The sequence below is a fragment of the Macaca fascicularis genome, chromosome 15 (genome assembly GCF_037993035.2).
Source record: "Macaca fascicularis isolate 582-1 chromosome 15, T2T-MFA8v1.1".
Taxonomy (NCBI): Eukaryota; Metazoa; Chordata; class Mammalia; order Primates; family Cercopithecidae; genus Macaca; species Macaca fascicularis.
This window is the reverse complement of record NC_088389.1, coordinates 124,952,562-124,974,866: the sequence shown is the minus strand read 5'-3', so window position 1 is coordinate 124,974,866 and position 22,305 is coordinate 124,952,562. Positions and strand designations below refer to the sequence as shown.

Below are 22,305 nucleotides of genomic sequence, written 5' to 3'. Positions count from 1 at the left end.
GGTACTGAGGGTCACTTTCATTAATGATATTTCCAAGGAAACAATAATTGCCGTTAGTAAACTACAGGAGCATAAGTAGAAATGATATTTTAGTAAATGTCTCATATTACTTCTGCCAGAAATACCTCTGCCTTTGCATTTTCAAAAGATATTTGTTGCATCCTTTACTGAACTATACTTTCATAATCTCAATTCCTTCAAAAACCTAACTTTATCTATTTATGTATTTATTTATTTTATTTGAGACAGAGTCTCGCTCTGTCACCCAGGCTGCAGTGCAATGGTGCCATCTCTGCTCACTGCAACCTATGCCACCCCGGTTCAAACGATTCTCCTGCCTCAGCCTCTCAAGTAGCTGGGATTACAGGCGCCCGCCACCACACCCGGCTAATTTTGGTATTTTTAGTAGAGACGGGGTTTCACTATGTTGGCCAGGCTGTCTCGAACTCCTGACCTCAAGTGATCCACCAGCCTCGGCCTCCCACAGTGCTGGGATTACAGGCATGAGCTACCTCGCCCGGCCCAAAAACCTAACTTTAATTATCTCCCTAGCCACTCTACTGATCATTTTATTTAGTGCTCTTTTACACCATAACATATACATATAAGGAAAACTGGCCTCTTTTACATATTTCTTTATTTTTATCCTGTTTTCCTCTTAAAAACTATTAAGGCAACTTCCAAAATATATTCTACATAATGAGATTAATAAGCAAAGTAACTAAATCAGTAAGAAAATCTAGCTTGGATTGGTATGGGTTAAAAAATAAATACACAAAATATAACATGATATTTGGTCTAATATAGGCTTCCCGTGCCCCCCTTCTCCCGGCACCCCACAAGGGGACAGGGATGCCCGCATCTGCAGCCATGGCTGGGCAGCTGCCCTTGCCCCCGGGAGTGCAGGGCTCCCTGCCCACCAGCTCAGGAGCGGGCAGGGCTCCTGCCTGTTCCCCACTCCCGCCAGCTCCACAAGCGTGGCCCTGCGCTGCCTCCCCTGCTGCAGCCGGCATCTTGGCAGCAGCCTCTCCAGATGGGCCGCTGCTAACATCAGAACCACCCAAGCCGGTAATGTGGCTCAGCCAGTTCTGCGATCCCACCCAGGAACAGAAGGCAGCAAGAAAACCTCACTTTGATCCCCCTGTGATTCCACCTCCAACCTGACCAATCGGCACTCCCCACTTCCTGAGCCCCCGCCATATTATATTTCAAAACTCTGATCCCCAAACGCTCGCGGAGACTGATTTGAGCAATAATAAAACTCCGGTCTCCCTCCCAGCTGGCTCTGCAAGAATTACTCTTTCTCTATTGCAATTCCCCTGTCTTGATAAACCAGCTCTGTCTAGGCAGTGGGCAAGGGGAACTTGTTGGGCGGTTATATATGCACTCAGACACACAAATGTATATAATATTTGCAACTGGAAGTAGAACAGGACCTCCTAATCCAGAGACCAGCTCCTGCAGCGTCAGGAGTCAGCAGCTCCCTGCCAGTTGGAGCCTCAGTTGTGGTCATACCATTGAGAGCTCTCGCAGCTGAACACCAGTCCCCAACTCTGATTCAACCATTCCACAGATATTTATTCAGATGTTCCAGGAACTATTCTAAGGGCATCAAGTGCTGTTCTTGTCACAAGCAAAGAAAGTCTCAAAGGGAAGTTTTCTCTTCTGGTGGTGCCTGCCCCACCTCCAAGCCTGGCACCTTTCAAAATTTAGGGCATTTCCGACACGTGTTGCTCTTCTTCAGCTTTGTCCTGGCATAATTCTATCTCCCAAGAGCCTTCATTTTCTTCCTTCATTGATCCTTCATGTGCTGTAGCTAACAAGAATTCCTCAGAGCTCGTAGCCTTTGCATAGTGTGGTTTCATGGCTGTCAACACTGATATGTTTATCTCTACTTTGAGCTTGGTGTAGTTTTCATTAGGATTTTGTGAAATGCACAGGATGACGTAGGCTACAATGCTAGGTTCGATTAGCTATGTTCCTTGATGATTTCACAGTAAGTTATATTTAAATAACCTAACTCTTCATATTTATGCTTCCATGATAAGAGATTTTAGTACTTTTGAATCAAACCGTTTAAAGAGTATTTTTTTGAATGAAACATTTACTTAAAATGATTACATAACACTCCCCTTGTGTGCCACCTTTTAGGCAAAATTAACATATTCCTAAAACCCAGCTTACTAAATTGCTTCTCTTGATGGCTTTTTTTTTTTAAACCCAGGAAGAATTTCTAATTGGAAGCTTTAATTGTAGTGAGCTATGTACTAGCCAAGGAAGGCAATAAATTGAAAATATGCTGTTTAATTTTGTTGTTGTTTGTTTGGCTGGAGAACACTAGTTTTATTTCTATTCATAAACCAGTGCTTCCCAACCAGGGCTGTTTTTGCCTCCAAGGAACAAAATGTCTGGAGACATCTTGAGTTGTCAAAACTGGGGGTTGCTACTGGCACTTAGTGAGTACAGGCTATGGATGCTGCTAAACATGCCATCATGCACAGAACAGCCTATACCCTCTCTTCTCCTCTGCAAAAAGAATTTAAAATTATCCGACTCAAAAGGTTAATACTGCTAAGATTAAGAAACCCTGCCATCAACCAGTGGAAGTAAAAATTGTAAGGATTTATTATTTCAAATCTATACAGCTTTACCTCATGGGTTTTACTTTTTCTAATTCTCTTTAGGGAAGTTTCTCTCCCCTCTCATTTTCCAAACCAAGTTGTGATTTTTGGCATGAATGACTCCACCTCCACAGTCCAGCTTCTGTGCTTTAAAATGTTGTGGTATGGGCTCCTGCCTTGTAGTGGCGAACTTCGAGGCCTGTCATGTGTCCTGTTACCCCAGACCACCCCATCACATGACCTGTGCATACACCTTACATCATTCTGAAATGTCCTTCACATATGCCCTCTTTCAGAATATAAAACATCTTTCTTGCATAAATACTTCCAAGGAAAGGCAACTACTTAAACCCCTTGAAGTTTTGTTCTATGAAAAACAAATGGCGGTTCAGCTGGCAGCATCCTCAGTACCACTCTTGACATTTTCTATCCTCACCTGCTTTTCCTTCTAATTTTCTCCATCTGTTTCAGAGAACACACTTTGGGTTATCTAGGGCCTGTGCCAAAGGAGGCCTTGTGGATAAGTGTGGCTCAGCCTTCCTCAACAAAAAATTACCTTTCAATTCAGGGCAGAAGCTTATTATATTAAAACTCATGTGGTTCCACGAGAATCTCCTCAATACACTCTCCTCGTGAGCCAGGAGTGAGGGTAACTGGCAAAGCAATCAGGTCTTGGTGCCAACAAAATCCCATTTCATCCCTGAGATACAAAGCCCATCAGGACATGACATCTGTCTTTATTACTTACTACTATATAATCCCCAGTACCTAGAACAAAGCAGTTAAGCAATATTCAACAGTCAGAAATATATTTATCATATGCCTGCTAAAAATACCCTCCATTTTCTAGCTCTCTAATCAGTTAATATGTGCACATTTAAACTACATCACACCATTGGATTTGTTCCGTTTGTCTGTATGGACACAATTGTGCTGCTGACAATTTAGTCAAGTGTTTCATCTCTATGTAGACAACTGTCATGTAAGAATTAGAATTTCCCAACATCATGGTGGCAACTGGCAGCTATTGCTCTGAAAATTTCTAGCTCTGAAAAATTTTAGGCCAACATGTTTACAGTAATGTTTTAGTTTAAAGAACTTGGAAATGGGGTTTCCTGGAATGTACTGGAATAAACCAGGTATTTTATTCTCAGTTTTGGGAGACATCTGCTTTCCTGAAGTTCCCCAGGCTACCACCATCCAAAAGCAGAAAAGCCATTTAGGGAACCAAGAATTTTAGTCAAGCTATCTAACCGTCATCAGAAATAAAGAAAACAAATCACCTCTATAGCCTTCTGGGTTAATTTTTATAAGGTGGTTTGTCTTCCTTCAGTAGAAAAGAATAATCTTACTTCAGCTCATTGGCAGGCCAATAAAAGCTCTAAAGCTGAATTTTCACCAAAATCTCAGTTGAGATAAGTAATATTTAAGGATTATTTGGAAGAATAGAATCCATTGATTTCTGTAATAACCAGAGATTTAATACTGGATTAATCCAGACCATCATATAACTCCATACACAAGCCATATTGTCTTGATTACCAAAGAAATTGCTTTTAAGAAATTGTCATATATTTATTGTACAAAACATGTTTATTGTAGGGTTATTGTTGAAGACAATGTCCCCTTTATCACTTGGTAACTCAATTAAAGGCCCAAATAAAGACTGCTCTCAGACTTGATCTTGACAACAAAACCTCTCACATAAAATTTACTCAAAGTATGAATGTTAGAATTCTCTTTTATTTCTAGGAAGCTGAGGTACAAATATAGAACCAAATTTCAGTGACATAGATCTTTATCATATCTTGCATGGTCCTCTGAAATAGGAAGAAAATGTTATATTTCAACTTTTGACTTTAGGGTAAAAAATCACTTATACAAATCAAAACCAAACAAGAAAAGAAGCCCATATAAATTATAAAGATAAAGGCTGACAAAATGGACCACAATAAAATAAAATTTCTGTGTAACAAGACACTAGGAATAAAAGTTTGTAAGAAAAGCTAGTGGGAACAAAAAGGTATTTACAACATTATCGAAGATATAGATCGTTATCCTAATAAAGAGGAAAGAAAAAAACAAAAGTACAAACGCATTAAGAAGAGAAACCATGGCTGGGCATGGAGGCTCACGTCTGTAATCCCAGCACTCTGGGAGACCGAAGTGGACAGATCACGAGGTCAGGAGTTTGAGACCAGCCTGGCCAACATGGTGAAACTCCGTCTCTACTAAAAATACAAAAATTAGCCAGATGTGGTGGGGGGCGCCTGTAGCCCTAGTTACTCGGGAGGCTGAGGCAGGAGAATCACTTGAACCCAGGAGGCAGAGGTTGCAGCGAGCCGAGATCATGCCACGGCACTCCAGCCTGGGCAACAGAGCAAGACTCCATCTCAAAAAAAAAAAAAAAAAAAGAATAGAGAGAGAGAAAAAACATTAATGGCTAATATCTAAAGATTCTCAGACTCATTAGTAATCAAAAAAGTATACATTATAGCAATGATGAGAGTGCAATTCTCTTTATCTAAATTTGTATACATAAAAAAGTCAGACAAAATCAAGCATTACTGAAGTGACGATAAAGGAGTTCTCTGGTGATGCTGGTGGGAAGATACAGTGGCTGTGCGAGGTGATTCTACAACATGACTTACAGGTGAATACTCATGTGTACCCTCTACCCCAACAACATGACAGCTCTTCCCCTGCCCCCTTCCATGGTCCAAGCAAACATGCATGAGTGTGTCCTAGGCAGCTGCACCCTCACTTTTGTGCATCACAGCAGGGTCCACCTTCTCTGAATCCTTAGGACACTATTCTGTGTCCTGGTATGTTCCTGACACTATACAATGGCTCCAATCAGACCTACTACTGCCCAGAACAAAGGGAAAATTTGGTTATGTAGTGTGTATTTGCATAAAGACCGTTTTCAAAGAGCAAGAAGAATATAAAAGAAAGAAATTTGTGCCTGTATATAGACTCCCTAAAGCTGTCTCTGGCCTCCAGTTTAAAAACATCTAGAATCTAGCCAGGCCCTTGTCTTTCCTTGAAGCACATTTATCTGCCTAGAATTGGGTGTAAATAGCTTTGTTATATTTCCCACCGCATGATTCTGAAGAGCTGGACCAAATGTACCCAAACTCTGGTACACATTTGTCAGTGCTGCCTCTTACAGGACAAAAAAAAACTGAGTATTTTCTTTCAGACCCTCATACATTTTCCATATTGAAAATGTGGGATATTCTGTATTTCCACAAGCAGTTCTTTCTCTCTCCTCTGTCTCTCTCTCATTGTTCTTGAAACCCTTACTCTCTCACTCTGTGATTTGTCTGCATATAATAAAGATACATGTACAAGAAATACTCTTCTTTCCTCTTAATTCTACTAAGAGAAAAATGCAGTAAGTTCAATGATAAAGGGCAGTTGGTAAGTGACCTTAGGTGTAGGGAGAAAGACGCTGGTAGGGATGAGGCGAACAAGAAAGTCCGTTTTCCATGTAAAGGGAGGAGCAATTTCTCAGTAATTGCTGAGATCAAGGATAAGCCCTACGAGTTTGGGCAGGAAAGAGAACTCCTATTACTTTGAGAGAATGCAGAAATCCCTCCACTTTGTTGTTGTTTTTTCTGAGTCCTTGTGATCTGGCCCCCAAGAATTCCTGTGGTGGCAGCAGTAGGTGCCTAGGAGAAACAAAACTCTGAGGCCAGGGCATCTTCCTCTCCAGTTGGTGCAGTTGTGATCCCAAGAGGGTGATGCAAACTCTTTTAAGTCTTTTCTCATTTTGCCACCTGTCACCTGGCTCCAAACATGGATGAAGCCATGAAAAACTGTAGCAGAGCACGGTAATCAAAGATGCAGCATTCTGGCCAGAAAACAGAAAAGAGGAGCTTCAGGAAACTAGAAAATACCGGAGACATTGTGGAGAGGAAGTGACAACATAAAGTTTTTAATGAACTGAGTGCATCTCCAAGCTGCATGTGTGTGGATCTGCTCCTAGTTAGCTAGCCAAAGATTTTGAGAGCGAAGCTAGCTGATTACCATCCAAGTTCCACACTGACCACCAGGACATACGTGAAGAAAACTGGAAAGGCTTTGAAAACTCAGCTGATTGTTGGAACCACAGTTCACAAAACAGAGACTGGAACTTGCAGCTTGAATATAGCAAGGTCAATTGCTTCTAAAGCAAAAATAGCATCAATCTGCCTAATATTTTAATAAGACCCAGAGCCTGAAAACTTAATGTCCATGGCACAATCCAAAATTACAAAAAAACAGATAAATTGCACCCACATGAGAAAACACAATCAGTACTAAGTAGCTACCAATACTGAGAAGAAACAGAAGTTTGAATTACGTCACAAGGATTTTAAAGCAGCTTTTGTAAAAATGTTCCAACAAGTGGTCACAAACACTTTTTTTTTTTTCTTGAGATGGAGTCTCACTCTGTCACCCAGGCTACAGTGCAGTGGCACGATCTAGGCTCACTGCAATCTTGGCCTCCTGGGTTCAAGCGATTCTCCTGCCTCAGCCTCCCAAGTAGCTGGAACTACAGGTGTGCACCACCACATCCAGCTAATTTTTGTATTTTTAGTAGAGACGGGGTTTCACCATGTTGGCCAAGATGGTCTTGATCTCTTGACCTCATGATCTGCCTGCCTCAGCCTCCCAAAGTGCTGGGATTACAGGCGTGAGCCACCGCGCCTGGCCGCAACACTTGTATACCAATGGAAAACTAGAAGTATCAGAAAATAAAAAGAAGATGTAAAAAGAAACAACATGAACATATTAGGACCAAAAAATACAATAACTGACATACAAAATTCTAGGTAAGCTTTTTATTACAATAAAATTAAAGAGGTAAGAATCTGTTATTGTGAATATAAATCAACAGAAATTATCTAATCTTAACAACAGCTCTCTATTGAGAGAGAATATGAAGATGATGAGAATATGAAGAAAGATGAAAAAGTCTTGATTAGAGTCTTAGAGACCTGAGGAACAATAACTAAAGTTCCAACATACATGTCATCTGAGTCTCAGAAGGAGAAGAGGAAAAGGAGCACAGTGCTGAAAAAATTTTGAAAACCTAGCAGGAAAAATTACCCAAATTGGGCAAAAGGCAAACATTAATTGAAGTAAAAGGAGAAATCAACAAATGTACAATTATGATTGGATAATTCAACACTCCTTTCTCACTAATAATTAGTGAACATTTGAAATTAATTGATAAGTTTAATTCTGAGATTTTTTAGCAGTATTGTTTATCACACAGAGTTACAGATCATTTCTATATAGCAGACAAAACTGCATTTTGATCCATATGTAATAGTTCCTCGCACAAAATGTTGAGTTAATGCCAGTCAGAATGTCTCTCTTCTTCCAGTACAGGGAATACAAAATAATGGCAAGACCTAAGCTCATGTATGCAGTGATGCACTGAATACCTTAAATAATAGGACATGAGATTACAAGAACAATGCAATCACTACGAATGAGAAAATTATGTAAAAGCTCAAGTTCATGTGCTGAGGAGGCTTCTGAGAAGTCTTGAAGGATAAGTGGTCAATGGTCAATTCAGCTATTACTGGGTTAGACTATTCATTGTCTTACTGCCTTAACTCTCATCAAAAAAGGCTGCTCTGCCAGCTTTTTTACTGTGGGACACTGATTAACAACACCCCAGCTAGAAAATTCTTCCTAATGTCTGTCCTGAATCTCTCCTGATCCAACAAGCAAGGGTATACAAAAACTTATCAACTCCATCATCAATTACAAAAAAACATTAAGTCGTCATAATCATAGTATATGATTTAAGGATTTACTAAAATACAATGGTAGTCAAGCCATCAGAGGATGGAGGAACCTCAGTTTCACCATCTGGTTTTTCCTCTTTGTTCCCTTTAGGTTAGTCTCAGCCAAAAGACCCAACACTAATCACAATGCTTTGTCCATTTCAGTAGGCAAAATTCCTTACAACAACAAATAAAATAATTCCTAAGCATTTATTTCATAAAATAAATTAGGTATTTTGGCCTCACAAAAATAAGAGGTAGAGTCTACTCTAAACACTGTTTTGTGTATCATTTTCATAAATTTCAAATTAGAATGTACAAGTTTATCATATGTCTTCCATTTGTTAGGTATAGTGTTAGTAACATTTATAAAATCATTTTCTTTCTCCTGTACTTATTTGACATAAAATGTATCATTCTCTGAGAATATAAGATGAAGTCATTCCACAGAAGACTTACTTATATTCAGAGTTATTTCTGTGTAACAGTACTCCATAAATTCCCTTTGAGGGCCTTATTCCATTCAACAAGAAGGCGGCCTTGATGGTAGGCAAAATTGTATGTAAGTTAACAGTATGAAATTTGAATCAAGCTCTGCCATTGAATTATCACGTGAACCTGGAACAACGTAACCTCTCCCTGCCTTAGTTTCTCTATTTATATAATGGTAATTGTAATAAAAGTATATTTCAAGGGCTTTTGCAAGCACTATATGAACCAACAGATCTAACACATTTAGAACAGTAACTTGATATTTTAGGCACCATGTAAGTTACCGTTATAATCTGCAATTGTATCTACCCAAAAGCTAGAATCCCTCTTCTTGGCCCCCACATTCCTATGACATGTCTATAAATATCTTGTAAATATATGTGTTCATTTTATGCATGCATTTACTTGTATTCTGAATGCCTTTACATGTGCCAGCCATTGTCTAGGTGTTGGAGAAGCTAAGATTGACTTGAAGGAGAGATATTTACCTCAAAGAGATAGCTGTAATGGGTGTAATTTGCAGACAGGGAGAACCTTGTGTCAAAGACAGTAATTAGAAAACTTCATTTTGAATATAAAAAGAAAAAACTTTTCTGAGTTCATGTAAGAATTATTGATATCGACAATAAAGAGCATATGCTAATATTTATATTTCCTAACTATTCTACATACATATATTTATGTAGATTCCAGCTAACAACTGCGCCTTGGTTCTACTATGACATGTTGCTGAAAGCATTGGTTATATAAGTTCATGTTATATGCAATGTTTGCATGAGATAAAACTTTAAGACGAAAAAATCTGCTCCAAAAAGTGCCTTGGTCTTCGTAGCTTATTCAAGACATTTATTTTATATTCTGCAGACTGTGGAACATCTGTTTATTAATGCAGCTTTATGATATGTTGTAAATTGCCCTAACATAAAATATGAAATTGCACATTCGAGCCCAGATTTTCTTTTCATCCCCTTGTGTTCAGCTTGGCAAAAGGCTGATACTGCCAAAAAAGAGAAAGAAAACTTTGTTCAAAATTGAAGTTAATACTTTCTTGGAGAAACTACTACTAACTAAAGGCAAATACTTGATGAGACTATTTTAATGTCTCTATTATCCTCATTATGTAGGATATAATTTCTTACTTTAACATATTATGATTTTATTTCAAAGCCATTTTGACTGAATGACTTTCAAGGTTATTTTGCAAATCATAATAATTTAAATACTTAAGGAAGCCAGTCAAAAATGTGAAATTAATTGATGATAAGTTTGATTAATTCTGAGACTTTTTAGCTGTATTATTTGTCACACGGAAGAGGATTATTTCTATTTAGCAGACAAAAATGCATTCTGAGCCATATGTAAGTGTCCATCATACAAAACGTTGATTTAATGCCAGTCAGAATGTCTCTCTTCAAGTACAGGTATAACAAAATAAGGGCAAGAGCAAAGATCATGTGTGCAGTGATGCACTAAATACCTTGAATAATAACAGATGAGGCCGGACACGGTGGCTCACACCTGTATTCCCAGCACTTTGAGAGGCCGAGGCAGGCAGATCATGAAGTCAGGAGATCGAGATCATCCTGGCCAATGTGGTGAAACCCATCTCTACTAAAAATACAAAAATTAGCTAGGCGTGGTGGCACGCACTTGTAATCCCAGCTACTTGGGAGGCTGAGGTAGGAGAATCGCTTGAACCCGGGAGGCGGAGGTTGCAGTGAGCCGAGATTGTGCCACTGCACTCCAGCCTGGGTGACAGAGTAAGACTCCATCTAAAATAGTATTACTACTAATAATAACACATGAGATGGCAGGCACAATGCAGTCTATGAACGAGAAAATTATGTAAAAGCTGAAGTCCATGTGCTGAGGAAGTCTCTGAGAAGCCTTGAAGGATATTTGGTCAATTCAGCTATTACTGGGTTAGACTATTCACTGTCTTACTGCTTTAACTCTCATAAAAAAAAAAAAAAAAAAAAGTTGCTCTGCAGGCTTTTTTACTATGGGAAAGTGATTAACAACACCCGAGCTAGAAAATTCTTCCTACTGTCTGTCCTGAATCTCTCCTGATCTAACATGTATATTCCTAGTTCCCTCAATGGAAACAAAGAATTGCTTAAAAGGGAAATTATGGTTTTTGTTTCTGCAACAAAACAGGAGATAATGTGCCCTATTTTGTAAAACAAATTATTTCATCGAAAACTCTTTTTGAAACTTCTACTCTGAGCTATGTTGTTTAGTGACCTCAAGCACCAATACATAAGACATTTCCCCCATTCCCTACCACTAATAATAGCATTAATTCAAATGTCATTTTGTCTTTAAAAGCAAATATATGCTGAAATTAAACCCACTTCTTTGTAGATCTTCTGACTATAAAATTCTGGCTAAGTTGATTCATTTATTCTCTGCCTCTTTCCTTCCCTGCCTCCCTTAATTCCAGCTGTATTGCCAAGCCCTGCAAAGGTGCTTTCCCAGCCTTCTGAGTTCTCCTGAGTTGCAGCAAGGATGGGCCAGACTCAGGGCAGGTACTGCCGAATGACAGTGAGCCCTGCTTTCTGGGGGCTCCCTGTTTAATTAGGTGAGGCTGACTTTAGTCACATTATCACACCAGGGAACTGAGGCTCTCAGTCCGATGGAAAATAGCAGGAGTCCACAAGATGGTTATGTAAAGAGGCAGAACTGAAGGGTGAGGGAAGGCTGCCCTGAGATTTAACTGTTGAGCCTTGCAAGACGGGACAAGGACAGGATCAGCATAAAGAGGGGGTGGAAGGGGGTGGGTAGAGAATTCTAAACCAAGGTCAACAGAGTAGTTTTTGTGAAGAGAGGAAGCCGGGAGTGAATGAACAACTGAAAGAGGGCATGCTAAGCAAGGGAGAGGAACAATGCCTGGCCCCACACTGGAGAGCACAGTGAACCACATTCCACTGAGTCACTCGCATAGGTGTCTCTAAGCTAGGAGATGTGTACTAATTCCTAACAGGCAAGAATTTAGGCCGGCGTTGGCCATCAGAGAGGATGAAAGAAAAAATTTGTCTTATTTATGGGGCTAGCATAAGAGGAAGCTAGAGCTTTACTAAATGTGAAAATTTAAATTGATGTATATTCTAAATCCTGAATACCCAGCGACAAACTGATGTTCCAATATCTGTTTATACAAGGTGTGTGTTATCATTACACTGGCAAATTGGATGATATGTTTGCTTTATTTCAAATCACTAAGTTTTGTATTATGGTGATATACTCATACTGCTTTTTTATCAACTCAGAAAATCCATTATACAAAATCCATTTTTATGGCCATCTAAATCCTTTATTCAATACCATCAGCCTGGGACATGTTAATGTCTTTCTGCTAGACATACCACCCAGACTTGAAATGCATAGGACACTAAGCATACAGTGGTAGCAGCAAGTTTTTCTTTAATAAAAAGACATTATTTTTGGAGGCAGTTTTACATTTACAAGAAAATCGAGCAGACAATACAAAGAGTTCCTTAAACCCTCCCTAGCTCATCATGCCTATTAGTAAGATATCTTGCATTCCTATGGTATATTTGTTACAATTAATGAGCCAATATTGATACATTATTCTTATTAACTAAAATTAACAGTTTCATTAAGGTGCACTGTTTGTGTTGTACATTCTATGGGTTTTAAAAATGTGTAATGTAATATATCCACCATGACATTTTACAGAATGGTTTCACTGCCCTAAAAATCCCCTGTGGTCCACCTATTAATCCCTCCTCCTCCCTGCAAATCCCTGGCAACAACTGTACTTTTCGTTGTCTCCATAGTTCTGCCTTTTAAAGAATGTCATATAGTTCGGCTTACACAGTATGTAGTCTTTTCAGACTGGCTTCTTTCTCTTAGTGATGGGCATTTAAGGTTTTGTTTTGGTTTTTTTTCCATGTCTTCTCATAGTTAAATAGCACGTACCTTTTTATCACTTAATATTCTATTGTATGAGTGTACCAGAGTTTGTTTATCCATTCACTTACTGAAGTTGCTTCTACCTTTGGGCAGTTATGGATAAAACTCCTATAAACATTAATGTGCAGATTTTTGTGTTGACCTCAGTTTCCCATGCCTTTGGTTAAATGCCAAGACACAATTACTGGATCTTATGGTGACAGTATACTTAGTTTTGTGAGAAAGCACTTCCCTTCCAAAGTGGCTGTATGGGGCTGTATGGGAAATATTTGAATTAACATCCAAATCACACAGTCTTTTTGTTACACTTTAAGCATTAAGTGATTCGTTGTCATAGTTACCTTGGGAGTTAATTGCTTCTGAGGAGTTGACAAGGGCTCTCAGTTATGTGGTGCATATTAAGATAGGTTATATTAATGAATAAACAATGCATGAACTATGAAATGTGAGACCATGCAGAGTATATTATTAACAAATAAATAATGATTACGTACTATGTATTTATCTTTTGACAGAGGTGCACAACAAAAACAAATGTTGACTTGAAAATTTTCAAGAACATCAAGTCTCAAAATTAAATATAAATTTTATCTTTCCATGTAAGTGATAGACTAATGAATCTACAGATTTGCAAGTTTATAAGCTGAAGTGAATGAGTGCCTCCTTCTGAAAATTATTATTGGGCTTATGACTTTAGAAGTGCATGCATTTCGCCCCGGTTGGCCTAAGCTGGCAGTTTCCTCCAAGTGGGCATGTTAGGAATACCAAATGTCACGAACAGACTGCAAAGAGAGAGAGGAAGGGAACATTTAGCTTCTGACAGCTGAACACAAGAAAAGGGTCCAACCAAGTTTCCTGGAAAAGCTGAGAACTGGAGGTTACAAGCATCAGCTGACCAATGCCCAACTTCTCTTGTTTATTTTAATTCCTCTGTTTTAATAGACAATATTTCATTTTGACATGTTAAGGAACATTTCTGTGTCTCTGTTCTGGCCCCTGATGTTACCTTTGGGGACTAGGGAGAAGAGAGAGGCAGCAATTAATATATTTATAAGAACATATTTTTGAATAAGAAGAATATGCATGAATTAATATTTATTAATACATTTTTACTAATCAAAATATATTCACAAGAAAGTATTTGTATTTAAGAATACTAACTTAATATATATGTGAAATATGCTATTCAGGAGTACATTCTTAAATCCCATGTTCTTTGTGCCACATGTATCCACTGATCTCTATGGAAGATTCATAAAAATGATACGAAATATAACCAAATTGCTGAAAACCACAGACAAGAAAAATCTTGAAGGCAGCTAGAGGAAAAATTAAGTATTTACATCAAGCATTTATCAATGAGAAGAATATATTCATCAGAAGAATTGTATTAGTCTGTTCTCACACTGCTAATAAAGGCATACTCGAGGCTGGGTAATTTATAAAAGGGACGTTTAATTGACTCACAGTTCACCTTGGCTGGGGAGGCCTCAGGAAACTTAAAATCATGGCAGAAGTGGAAGCAAATATGTCCTTCTTCACATGATGGCAGGAAGGAGAAGTGCTGAGCAACGGGCAAAAAGACTCTTATAAAACCATCAGTTCTCGTGAGAACTCACTCACCATTATGAGAACAGCAGCATGGGAGTAACTGTCCCCCATGATTCAATTACCTCCCACTGGGTCCTTCCCACGACACATGGGGATTATGAAAACTACAAGTTAAGATGAGATTTGGGTGGGGACACAGCCAAATCATATCAAGAATATATTTTAAAAATAAATCATTTTATTCAAGAATAAACTCATATAAATATGTTCATCTTTTGCACCACCAGTTTTTCCTTTTCTCTTTTAGTTTCCATCTGTCAAAGCAGAAAGCCAGGTCAGAGATAGACCAAACATCCTACATTTGCTGTGACTATGACACATGAAAATTAGTCAACCTTAAATAGGTAACAGAAACAAATTTAACAGAATAGTCATCAGCAAATTGGCCACTCAGCAAAGTGGCTTTGTCAGTGGACCTGGCCAAGAGAGATAGGACCTGCTGCCACAGAAACTGCCTTGGTCAGGTGAAACAACCCCAAAGCAGAAAATGCAGGTAGAAAATCAGGACTGAAGCAATTACACATGTTGTAATTGACTTTCCATCTGCAGGGGATAATGCAATGAAACCCGCCACCTTTCCACAGGCTAACTCTGAGAGGAATTAAAAAAAAGTCAGGTACAGGTTGATTTGGGCTCATGAATACTCTTTCATCATTCAACTTTTGATGTTCAAAAGTGTATGTTATTATATGTGTGCGCATGTGAAATGAAAGAGAAAGGAGCTTGGACACATGAAAACTAAGGAAAGACTAAAAAAACCCTAATAAAGGCTTTACTAATAAAGAATAACAGAAAAAACAGTAATACTAATTTCACTTGCTTCATATATCACTTTTCTGTGCCCTCAGGAAGTACAGTTTACCACTTTAGGAAGTTGAGGAGGGAGCATTTTTCAGACCAGGAGTTTGAGACCAGCCTAGGCATCATATTGATGTCTCTTCTAAAACCACTACTAATGCAATAAAATGTATTCTCATTAAAAATTACATCTGCAGAGAATAAAACAGGAAAAAACTGCTGTCTTTTCACATTCGTTTGTTTATCTCCTGATTTGATTCATCTTGCCATTGTATGTTGCATATAAGTTGTAATAAACTAAAATTTAGTATATTGTGGTACATATACACCGTGGAATACTGGAATACTATACAACTATAAAAAAGAATGAGATCATGTTCTTTTCAGGAACATGATGAAGCTGGAGGCATTATCCTTAACAAACACACACAGGAACTGAAAACCAAATACCACATGTTCTCACCTACAAGTGGGAGTTAAACGATGAGAACACATGGATACATAGAGGAGAATGACACACACTGGGGCCTACCTGAGAGTGGAGGGTGGGAGGAGGGAGAGGGGTACAAAAAAATAACTATTGGGTACTAGGCTTAATACCTGAGTGACGAAATAATCTGTACAACAAACCCCTATGACACGAGTTTACCTATATAACAAACCTGCACAGGTAACCCAAACTTAAAAGTTTTATATATATAGAGAGAGAGTCACATTTTGGACAGACATTTACATATAGAGAATGCATGAATACATACATCAATAGATCACAGGTTGTTATTAATGCAAATATGCATTTAAAAATAGGATTTCTAGCACTTTGGGAGGCCAAGGCAGGCGGATCACGAGATCAAAGGATCGAAACCATCCTGTCTAACACAGTGAAACCCCGTATCTATAAAAATATTTTTTAAAAAAAAATAGCCAGGCGTGGTGCTGGGCGCCTGTAGTCCCAGCTATTCAGGAGGCTGAGGCAGAAGAATTGCTTGAACCCAGGAGGCAGAGGTTGCAGTGAGCTGAGACTGCGCCACTGCACTCCAGCCTGGGCAACAGAGCAAGACTCCATCTCAAAAAATATATACATATATAAAAATATATATTATGTATATTTATATATAATATATTATATATAATTTTATATATATAAAATTTTATATATATATAAAATTATATATATAGGATTTCTGGGCATTTTTGGTTGTTGTTTTGTCTATTTTGCTTTTATCAATCTGTTGACACTAGGAGGAAGGCTTACTTTTTTATAGTAGGTATATATTTCACACCATAGTCTTAGGTCTTATGACATAGTTAAAGGAAAAATCATATAAGAACTCAGAGATGTAAAATAGTCATTTATGATGGTTTTGGGAACCTATAGTGATACATCTATGTTAATTTTTAATGTTAATTTAATTTAGGTTTTCTGCTTTTGGAACTGTGTACAGGTAAGATGTTATAAGCCACCGTATAGCAAAATTTAAATGAAAACTACCATTACACTTATTTAGCTCCAAATAATTTTAGTATCTATTACTGGGTTTCTACTAGAAAGATAAACAGCTCACTCTAATTGTTAATGAAGTAAAGCTGTCCCAGTCAAATCTTGCATTGCTCTGACACCTGTTTTGCTAAAGAAGAAGGAGAGGCAATTTGCTGTATTTCCCGCTGGCTTCCTGGAGGAAACAGAACACATTTGGAGAATGTTTGTTAATTGTGACACATGTCCAGTGACCCCTGATGAAGAACTCTTAAAGTGATATGGAATGTGTTCAAATTGCTGAAAACCAGAGACAAAGAGAAATTAACACAAAAACTGAAAACCTCTCATTTTTCTCAAAAGAGAAAAATCTTGAAGGAAGCTAGAGGAAAAAAGACATTACCCAACAAGAAACAAGGTTAAGGGCCGGGCGCGGTGGCTCAAGCCTGTAATCCCAGCACTTTGGGAGGCCGAGACGGGCGGATCACGAGGTCAGGAGATCGAGACCATCCTGGCTAACATGGTGAAACCCCGTCTCTACTTTAAAAATACAAAAAACTAGCCGGGCGAGGTGGCGGCGCCTGTAGTCCCAGCTACTCGGGAGGCTGAGGCAGGAGAATGGCGTGAACCCGGGAGGCGGAGCTTGCAGTGAGCTGAGATCCGGCCACTGCACTCCAGCCTGGGCGGCAGAGCCAGACTCCGTCTCAAAAAAAAAAAAAAAAAAGAAACAAGGTTAAGAATGGGAGCTGACTTCATATCAGAAACCATGCAAGCAAGAAATGAAGTAACACTTTTGGAATCATAAAAGAGTTTTAAAAACCTATCAACCCAGAATTTGATAACCAATGAAAAATTCTTTAAAATATTTGTTAATTACTGTGGTGATTTTGAATTATGGCGAAGTTGAATACCCCTCATGTGACTTGCAAGTTAGTCGTGTTTTTGTAGTTTTCGTTTTTGTTTTAGAGACAAGGTCTTGCTCTATCACCCAGGCTGAAGTGCATTGGCACAATCACAGCTCACTGCAACCCCAACATCCCAGACTCAAGTCATCCTTCCACCTCAGCTTCCCACATTGCTGAGACTACAGGTGCACTCCACCACACCTGGCTAATTTTTGTAATTTTCGTAGAGGTGGGGTTTCACCATGTTGCCCAGGCTGGTTTTGAACTTCTGGGCTCTAGCAATCTGCCCACCTTGGTCTCTCAAAGTCCTGGAATTAGAGACATGAGCCACTGTGCCCAGTCTTGCAGGCTGGTCTTAATGACTGACTTTTAAGAAATGGAATATGGAAAAGTAAAAACTGTAATTTTGTAGTGGAGGAAACCAAGTCACCAACATAGCCAAGTAATCAAGGTTAACATCAAAAATGAAAAGTCATATGGCTACCTCACACCACCATGACACAATGGGAAGGTCACTTCAATTATGTGAAATTCTTCCTCAAAATTTACAACCCCACTTTAATCAAGAGAAAACATCAGATTAACCCAAATCATTGATGAACATTCTAAAAGATATCTGGTCAGCGGTCTTCAAAGTGACAAAGCCAGGGAAGACAGAGAGATTGTCCCTGACTGAAGTAGACTAAGGAGACATGAAGACTAAACACAATATGAGATCCTGGATGGTACCTGGGAACAAAGAGAAGACATTAGTTAAAAAAAAAAAAAAAAAAAAAAAAAAAAAACTGGCGAAATGTGGGCCAGGCGCAGTGGCTCACTCCTATAGTCCCATCACTTTGGGAGGCCAAGGCAGGTAGATCGCCTGAGGTCAGGAGTCTGAGACCAGCCTGGCCAACGTAGCGAAATCCAGTCTCTACTAAAAATACAAAAATTAGCTGGACGTGGTGTTGGGCACCTACTATCCCAGCTACTCAGGTGGCTGAGGCATGAGAATCACTTGAAACAAGGAGGTTGAGGTAGACGTGAGCCAAGATCGCACCGCAGCCTGGGCATCAGAGCGAGACTTCCTCTCAAAAATGAAAAACTGCTTAAATATAGCCTGTCATTTAGGTAATGGTATTGTACAATGCTAATTTCTTATTTTTAATAAACGTGCCATGGCAATGTAAGAGGTTAACATCAGAAGAAACTGAGTGAAGAGTGTGTAGAAACTGTCTTTACCATCTTTGCAACTCTATGTAAATCCAAAATTATTCCAGAGAATGACTTCACAAGGTGGCAAAATAGAATTTCTCCAGCTCCACACCCCCACACGGAAAACCAACTAGCAACTATCCACAGGCAAGAATACCTTTCTGAATATCCCAGAACTCAGGAGTGAGACAGACACCCAATTGTACTGCAGAACTAAGAAAAGCTGTGCTTGAAGGGTAAGAAACAGTTCATTTTGAGCATGCTACCCCTCCACCAAGCTGACACAGCATGACGCACAGAGGATTTCACTGGACCCACAATTTCCACAGTGGGAAAAGTTGGAGGTGTACATTCAGCTTTCCCACCATTCTAGAACCCTTCACAGGAGGCTCACACTTGTCTTATACCACAGGAAACATTAGGAGTACCATCAGGGCTAGATCACCTAGGGTCAGCTAGAAATAAAGAATGGGAGTTGATCTCACAGAGACCAGCATGTAGCTGCTCTGCATTCTGGCTAACTGAGGAATCATATGAGCGAAACTAGCCAACAGCATTGTACCACAGGAAGTACAGTTCACAGGTCTACCCAGCTCGAATCCCTTGCCAGCTTTCTTATGTAGACTAGACCTGGTGCTTTCTAGAGCATTGCCCAGGCTAGAAGGCAAGTGAAAGTCAGCACTTATCTGCAGAGGGTACATCTGGCCCCACCCAGCACCAGCAGCTGACCAGGCACTCCACTAAGCCTTGGTGCTTTGTTTAAGCCTACCCTAGGCCAGGAGACAAGATCAAGTCCACCCATATGTTTGGGGCATAATGGCTTCTAGCCCTGATCACCCTGTGTAGCTGAGCACCACCACCAGAATCTTTAGTTGACATAGAGCTCAGCACAGAGGCCTGCTCAACTATAGATTCAAAACAATACCGTCCAGCCAGTGGAGACAGCCTACAATCCTAACTAATCAAGAGTGAATTGCAGAGTCCAGTTAGCAGTACCGTTCAACCTTAGGGCTCAGGAAGTCACACAGGCCAACTAGAGAACCTGACACCAAGGTCTCCCTGTCCAGGGTCATTGCCAGCTAATGCATCCATAATTCCTTCCTGCGAAGTAGTAAAGATCTGTCAAAGCCTGGAAGAGGTGGCTGTGTCCTCAAACACAGAGGCATCAATGCACAAACAGGAGGTATTATAAAAAGTCAGGGAAATATGACACCACTAAAAGAAAATAATAAAGATCCAATAATAGATCTGGAACATAAGGTGATCTATAAAATGACTGACAGAGTTCAGGATAACCCCCTTAAAGAAGTTCAGGGAACTCCAATTAAATAAAATTAAATTTGAAACTAATTCATGAACAAAATGAGAATTTGAGAAAGAACTAGAGATGATAAATAGAAACCAAATAGAAATCTGAGACATAAAGAATATAATAATTTAACTGAAAAATTCAATGGAAAGCTTCAACAGCAGACTTGATCAAGCAAAATAAAGAATCAATGAATTCAAAGATAGATAACTAGCAATTATCCAGTCTGAAGAGCAAAAAGAAAAAGAATAAAGAAGGCCTACAGGAATTATGAGATACCGTCAAGCAAACTAATATTCACATAATAGGAGATTCAGAACAAGATAAAGAAGGCCCAAAAAGCATATTTAGGAAAATGGCTGAACATTTCCCAAATCTGGGGAAAGATGACAACATCTAAATACAGGAAGCTCAGAAGTCTCCAACCAAATTCAACTCAAAAAGGAATTCCCCAAGATAAAACATAATCAATTTATCAAAAATCAAAGACAAACAAGATTGAAAGCAAGAGATAAGAAACATATCACATTCAAGGGAACCACAATATGACTTTCAGCTGACTTCTTAGCAGAAACTCTGCAGGCCAAGAGAGATTGGGGTGATATATTCAAAGTGCTGAAGAAAAAGAACTGCCAACCAGGAATTTTTTACTTGGCAAAGGTGTCCTTAAAAAATAAAGAGAGAATTGGCTGGGCGCAGTGGCTCAGGCCTATAATCCCAGCACTTTAGGAGGCCTAGGCGGGCGGATCACGAAGTCAGGAGATTAAGACCATTCTGGTCAACATAGTGAAACCCCGTCTCTACTAAAACTACAAAAATTAGCTGGGCGTGATGGCGTGCACCTGTATTCCCAGCTACTGGAGAGCCTGAGGCAGGAGAATCGCTTGAACTCAGGAGGGAGAGGTTGCAGTGAGCCGAGATCACGCCACTGCACTCCAGCCCGGCGACAGAGCAAGACTCCATCTCAAAAAAAAAAAAAAAGACGAAAACCGAAATGAGAGAATTCCAACTTCCCCAGATAAACAAATCCTAAGGGAGTCATCCTGCTAGGGATAACATTATCCCTGCTATAGAATGGCTAAAGGCAGTTCTTTAAGCTGAAATGGAAGGTTTCTACTTAATAACAACGACGAAAAAACGCAAGTAAAAAACTCAGTGGTATTAAGTAACACAATCAAACTGAGATTCTCTAACACTGTATGGGTGACACGTAAAGCAATCATATCTTTACTGTGATGATTAAAAGACAAAACTATTAAAAGAAATTGTAGCTGCAATTGCTAAAGAATACAAATTACAAAAACAAATTAAAAATTTTACATCAAAATTATAAAAGAGGGGAGTGAAAGTGTGAGATTAAAGTTCAATTATTATCAGCTTAATGTAGCCTGTTATAACGCTCAGTTATTTTATGCAACCTTCATTGTAACCACAAAGCCAAAAGAAAATAGCAAGAGAGGAATAAACAGGGACTTACAAAAAATCAGAAAACGAATGACAAAACAGCAGTAGCAAGTCCTTACCTATCAGTAATTACCTTGAATGCAAACAGATTAAATTATTCAACCAAGAGACACAGGACAGCTGAATAATTTTTTTTTAAAGAACCACATGCTGCCTACAAGAGACTCACTCACTCTACTAGTGACACATACAGACTTAAACTGAAGGTATGAAAAAAGATACTCAATACGAATAGACACCAACAGAGACCAGGAGTATATATACTTTTATCAGTCAAAATTGTCTTTAAATCAAAAACTGTAAAAAGAGACAAGGTCACCAAATAATGAGAAAGGAGTCAATTCACCAAGAAGACATAAAAATTGTAATTATATATGCACCCAACATCAGAGAACCTAAATACATAAAGCAATTATTAAAAATGACATGGAGAAGTGACAATACTACAGTATGGAAACTCAACACCCCACTTTCAAAAATGTCCATACTACCCAAAATGATCTACAGTGTCAATGTAATCCCTATCAAAATTCCAATGTCATTTTTCACAGAAATAAGAAATATTCTTAAATTTGCGTGGAATCACAAAAGATCCTAAAGAGTCAAAACGATCTTGGGCAAAAAGAAAAAGGCTGGTGTCATTACACTCCCTAATTTCAAAATATAAAGTTATTCTAATGAAAATAGTATGCCACTGGCATAAAAAACTTAC

The 22,305-nt window shown here is 38.9% G+C and overlaps 1 long non-coding RNA gene across 2 annotated transcripts in view; it reads right to left on the bottom strand.

Moving 5' to 3' along the window:
* LOC102137919 (uncharacterized) overlaps positions 1-22,305 on the bottom strand; it is a 226,383-nt gene that overhangs the window by 190,175 nt on the left and 13,903 nt on the right. Inside the window, exon 1 of one of the 2 annotated variants that reach the window (XR_010581654.2) lies at positions 14,303-14,401. The exons of the other annotated variant lie outside the window; for it this stretch is intronic. This is a non-coding gene — a long non-coding RNA (uncharacterized lncRNA). Of the gene's footprint in view, positions 1-14,302; positions 14,402-22,305 lie in introns of those variants that run through there. 2 annotated transcript variants of the gene reach the window in all.